Below are 5,760 nucleotides of genomic sequence, written 5' to 3'. Positions count from 1 at the left end.
AGAAAAAAAAAAAAAAAAAAAAAAAAAAAAAGTAGTGATTCTTAGGGTTAGTCTATTTTTAAAAAATGCTTTGATTTCTTTCTTTCTAATGTGCTCAGCAAAACTTTTCCAGCTCTTTCAGGTAAGTTTTCATCTTGTTTAAAAAAATCATGTTAAATAGTTCTTCCTATGTTTCCTTTGAAAAGTGTTTTGTAGAGGTCAGAACATTCTTATAGAGAGTTTGATCTCTTATACATACTACTGTAAAATTAGAACCTTGAAAGATTTTTAAATACATATGACTTCAACAAGAAATGATATTTGACACATTAAAGTATAGTATTAAAATGGATGATCTGGTACTTTGTGGGCCAAAGGAAAGTTTTAGAGTGAACAGTTTATCCCTAGATTCTTGATACCTAGTGGAGGACCATAACTGGTGGCTACTAGGTGGAGAAGTAGCAACTAATAAAGTTATAGCCCAGACTAAGGTAACTTTAAACCCTCAACTCGGTGTCAGATTTGGGTTTTTGTTCTTGGGCAGTTTGCCTTAGGGAACTTGGTCAGCCATCCACTTCTTCTTAGAAGTCAGTGGGTAGTGTTGGTAAGTCAAGAGGAATTTGCCTCATTTCTGGAAAGCATGTCGTCTGATCATCAGGAGCTAGCCTAGGGTGTCCATGTTTCACCATCACCCTTCTCGCTCCCAGTAGGCCTGGGCACTCTACAGTTTTTCAGTGTTGCTCATAAATCATGCTCCTATGCTCTGTACTATCATTTGGAGAAAATTCCTCAGACTACAAGACGGACAAGAAGGAGATAGCCTGGTTCTTCTCCAAGAGCTTTTATTTAGAAGCACAAAGTGGTGCCATATTAGAGACAAAAACCCTTAAAGAGCCTCAAGTTTTGTGAGAGGTCTCAATATCATCAACACTCATTCAAGTACTTCCTGCCCCGATCCTGCAACTTCTTGGATGATGCCCCTCGCCTCAGGTGGCAGAGCCCTCTCTGAGCTACCCTTGTGCAGTAGATCTCAGCTTTGCTCCACCCCACCACGCCAGCTGGACTAGAGCACAGTATTTGCAATGGTGTCAACAACTCCCTGTAGCAGTCCCCTCTCCATGAAAGAAAGGCACAAATAATTAGAAGCTAGAAAATCCCTTTCATGAATGTTGCTGGGTCACTCTTCTCTCTTTCCCTCATTTGGTAATCCTCCCCCAAGGAGATTTGTCACTGGTTGTCTTGCTGGCTGACAAATGTAGGAAAAACAAAAAAGTTCCATTGCTTTCTTTGGCTTCCTACCTTCTAAAACACTCACTGGTTCCTGAGCATAGACTATATACAGGACTCTTAACTTATGATATCTGACTTAATTAGCATAGCAATCCCATAAAGTCAATATTATTGTCCCTGTTTTACAGAAAGGAAGACAGAACAAGTGAAATACCAGAGGTCCTTCAGCCAAGGCGCAAATCAGAGCCATGCTCCCAAACCTACAGTTTTAATCTCTCTGTCCCATTGCCGCTAAGAAGTTTCCCACCAGATTCTAGCTTAGTTTAGTCAACATCGTACACTGAGTTTAGCCCTGCACAGATAAGACAAATTGGGAGAACCATTCCTAAGATGATGGGAGGCATATATGCAAGTGTGCGCTTCCATTATTTTGTATTTCACTGATTATAAATCTAGCCCTTTTAAGCTTTGTTTTCACCGTAGCAGAAAATCCTGTTTTTAGCGGATTGCCATGGCCTTTCACTGTGGGGTGTCTGGTTATTTGCCAGTACTCATCATCTGTTAAGTCTAACACAGAGGCCATGTGCTATTTCTCCTAGTTGGTCCACAAATCAGGATGCCATCCTAGTGCTTCCGTCCCTGTCTTTTCATAGTGGCTTCTTATTTATCCATTCAGAATGAATGCTTTTCTTTCCAAGTTGGATTGTATTCATTTTGCACAAGTTCACATCTTGGGTCTCAGGTCTGGAACTTCAGTCTAAATACCAGAGTGCTCCAAAAGTGTTAGTATTCAGCTCCTGCTGTACAAGGACATATGGCATGTGCCCTCTCTCTCTCACTCCCCAGAGGTATCATGAAACAGTCTTCTAATATTTTCCAGAGGGCCAAGAAAACAAAAGCGAGCTAAGAATGCTGTGAATGGCACACATTGCCTGTGGGTACATTCTGCCATATTTTGAGGGATGAATTATTAACATGGACAAGTGTGTTCCCCCCTTAATAATATGCTGTTACAGGCACATTTTTCTACAGCAGTGGACATGATAACAGGGTTGCACAGGTCTTCGCTTCTCTGGTCTGATGCTAGGGTGTCTTCGTTAGTGTACTATGGCTAGGTCCATTGAGATTTCTGCCTGTGCTCCAGAAGCGATTTTTCAAGCGGCCTCTGGGGCCCTGTGGACAGGCCAAGGGAAGTTAGTAGCCTGCGACTTCAGCTGAGAGAGGCACGCTTGATTATGAAGCTGTTTTGTGAAGTGTTTTGAGTTCACCAAGGCAATTCACAGAGCTGCAGTGTACTTTTGAGGGGTCAGTGTGCTAGAAGGTTCCCTTCTTATGTGATTGTCTTGGCCCTATGCAGACTAATGACATACGTCTATGACATGTGAATGATGCAGCCATGAGCTGTGATGATGTCCTAGGAAGGTCTTGGCTTCCTCCCAACTGCACTGTTTGCACCTTTAGTGATAAAGCACCAGAACTCCTTTAAAACCTTAAGTGTTCATTCTTCTCTTTCTCTCTGCTCCACCCACAAGCCTGAAGAATTGCTTACTATAATTTCTGGCTCTAACAATGGGTGTACACAGTCTCTAATCCATCAGAAATTTAAGATATTTAAATTTGTTATTAAATTAGTTGGCATCCACCTAGAAAATCTGTAGACTTCTCAAGAATCTCAAGAACCATGCACCTAAAATGTGAAGGCAGCTCCTTGAGAACTGGAAAGGTGGAAAAGTTCATAGACATCTTTGGATTAGCTGATCGTTACTCTTTTCTGCCTGAGGACTTTAGCACCTGAGTGTCAGCCCACTGTTGCTCACATTAGAAAGGAATTCCACCCTGGAGATGTTTGGCAAGGCTCTCTGGAATGCCTTGACTCTTCACTGTTGGCAACCACCTCCTACCGCAGATGGAGATGGGGCTTTATGATGATTACTTGGTAAACAGAGAATGCTGTTTACTGACCCCTCTTTGTGAGAATGTGGTCTTCTAGTCATTTTATCAACTGCAACCCTCCTCTGGAAGTTTCGTAAGTTAACCAACAAATGTGGAGCTCCTGAAGTCAGGCCACATGTAGTGTCTGTGGGGTTACCGAGAAAGACAAAGCACAGACTGTGTACTTGAACCTTAGCCATACACAAGGAATTACTGTGAAATTCAGTAAAGGCTCTGGTAGAGGAATATGCTTGGGAAGCTGAATTTCATTACCATGCAATCTTTTTTAAAATTATCAAAACAGAACCTACAAGGAAGAAAACCCATTAGTCCGGAGTACTAGAATCTTTGGTAGCCATTCCCTGTTTGATGAGCATTCTGCTTCACTCCCTTAGTAAAGCAGGAGTCGATGGAAGACTGGTCCAGGTTAAGAGTTCAAGGAGACAGTTTTTGCCAAATTGTTTTGGGTACACACATAAAGCTTAGAGTCAGTTCATGTTCATAATATTTAGAAATTTCGCTCTTGTGGCTCAGTCTCCAACCTTGGATCATACTTAATGGAAAGATGACCTTACAAATTGATTTCCCCTAGATAAGGAGGAAGATGAAATTTTCTGTTGCTGCTGCCTTTGTTATGGTGTAGAAGGGTTCCATAGAGATCAAGGATATAATTTCAGGCTGGGTCTGGTGGCACATGCCTGTAATCCCAGCACTCGGGAGGCTGAGGCAGGATCACCACAGGTTCAAGGCCAGCCTGGGTCACAAAGGGAGTTTATGGCCAGCATGAACTACATAGTGAGACCCTGTCTCAAAACAAAGAAACAAACACAAACAAAATGAAGCAAAAATAGGGCTAAGGATTTAGCTCAGTGGTGCCGCCGCCAGCCTTGCAAGCAGAAGGTCCCAAGTTCAATCCCCAGTACCAAACAACAATGATAATAATAACTTCAGGAATGAACGAGGAAATGGTTTGTGTTTTCACTAACAAACAAGATGTCTGGAATTCTTTTCCATGAACCAAACTATAGACTTCTGAGGACAACCAGCAGGCCTTGTTCATCTCTGAATCTACCAAAGATCTATGCTTCTTTCTCCTTGCTGAATAATTACACAGACACAACGATCCTCATAGTTCAGGGTACAGAGGGAAGCAAAGGTACTCTATAAGGTTTATTTCTGGCCCAGTGTTTTCAGTTAGAGTAAGCACTTACATTTGTATTCTTATGGCTTACATTAAATCCTGACACCTGCTTTCAGGCTCATTTTGCAGCCCTGCTAATTTCCTATAAAGATGTACTATACTTCTAGTAATTAAGAATTTTATTATATAACTTTATAGTTCTGCCTTCAAGGAAATAATTTTGGTAGTCCTCCATGAGGCTCATTGTCTGATGTAAAATACGGGTAAATTTAATAGAATGTTTAATCATATTATGAAGGGCTTTAGGGAAGGAAACCACAAGATCTTAGTGAACCTTGCAGTCCCACTCTGTGCAGACTTGCTCTTGGGACAAAGCCTGCTAGCCTGGCCTCCTGGGAGCCAATTTGCCCATGTACTTACTGGAGATTCTACTCCTTATCTGTCTAACTATGGAGGAGGATGCAGCCTTCCTGGATCCCCCACCAGCCCTTGGCCTGGGGTGTTTTAACATTGCAAGGGAAATGAGGATCAAATGGCAGACATGGGAATCACATAGCTAAGAGACCCCCTTTTGTTACCAGCCCAGGCCATTCATGCATCCATGTTGCAGAAGTGGCGCAGGGAAAAGCCAGCTTTAACTTTTGAGCCTTACAAAGCACCTTCTTGCTTTTGGCCCTGCCTGAAATTGCTGGTGAGGTCAAGGCTGTTGGTCCAGGTCTAGATTCCCCTGCCATCAAATGAAACATTTTACATCAGAGAGAAAATTGCTCATGGGTTCCAGTCTCAGATTGCTTTTTTGTAATCTTTCAGTGATTCATGAAAAAGCAGAATCCAGAAATCCTTCAAATTTTTGTTTTTCTCTTAAGACTGTTCAAACTTGCAAAGACTTCAGAATACCTCTAAGAAGAGGCCTATGAAAGGAACACTCTGTTACACAATCCAAGCCTTCTATAATGTACAGAGGCCCCAGGGAAAGGAGTAGTTCTATGAAATAAATATCATCAAATAAACTCAGTCCGTTGTCTCACTTGTCAAAAATAAATGGTAGGCAGAAAAGAGGTTAAAAGAAAAGTGTTTATTGGAAATATATGAAAGAAAAATAGCTCCTATGGGGTCCAGCAGGGATCCCAGAAAGTGGGGATCCAATGTGCTTTCTTCATTTTGGTCTTACATATATACACTGCTTAGTTATCCAGTGATCACCCACCATAAGTGGTACAAGTGGTGCTCTGGGTTTATAATAAACAATTGGGAGTTAGGCTTTGTAATGTAGAGTCTAAAAAAAATAAGTTACTCAGCTGGCTGAGTTCAAAGGAAGCCACTTACTCTGCATTTTAAAATTTCTCCAAGTCCAGCCTAGAGGTAGGGCAGAGCTATGAACTAACTTACCATATTCCCCCTAAGGTCTTTCCCTTTAAAGAAGGGTTCTTATGTGCCCATTCTCTCTCTCTCTCTCTCTCTCTCTCTCTCTCTCTCTC

At 41.8% G+C, this 5,760-nt stretch overlaps 1 protein-coding gene across 3 annotated transcripts in view; it reads left to right on the top strand.

Moving 5' to 3' along the window:
* The window catches only part of Dclk1 (doublecortin like kinase 1), a 336,493-nt gene that overhangs the window by 278,656 nt on the left and 52,077 nt on the right, over positions 1-5,760 (top strand). The gene's annotated exons all lie outside the window — the stretch shown is intronic.

This window comes from Fukomys damarensis, unplaced genomic scaffold, assembly GCF_012274545.1.
Source record: "Fukomys damarensis isolate Sample0158 unplaced genomic scaffold, DMR_v1.0_HiC HiC_scaffold_38, whole genome shotgun sequence".
Taxonomy (NCBI): Eukaryota; Metazoa; Chordata; class Mammalia; order Rodentia; family Bathyergidae; genus Fukomys; species Fukomys damarensis.
The sequence above is the reverse complement of the archived record's forward strand: the minus strand, read 5'-3'. Positions and strand labels throughout refer to the sequence as shown.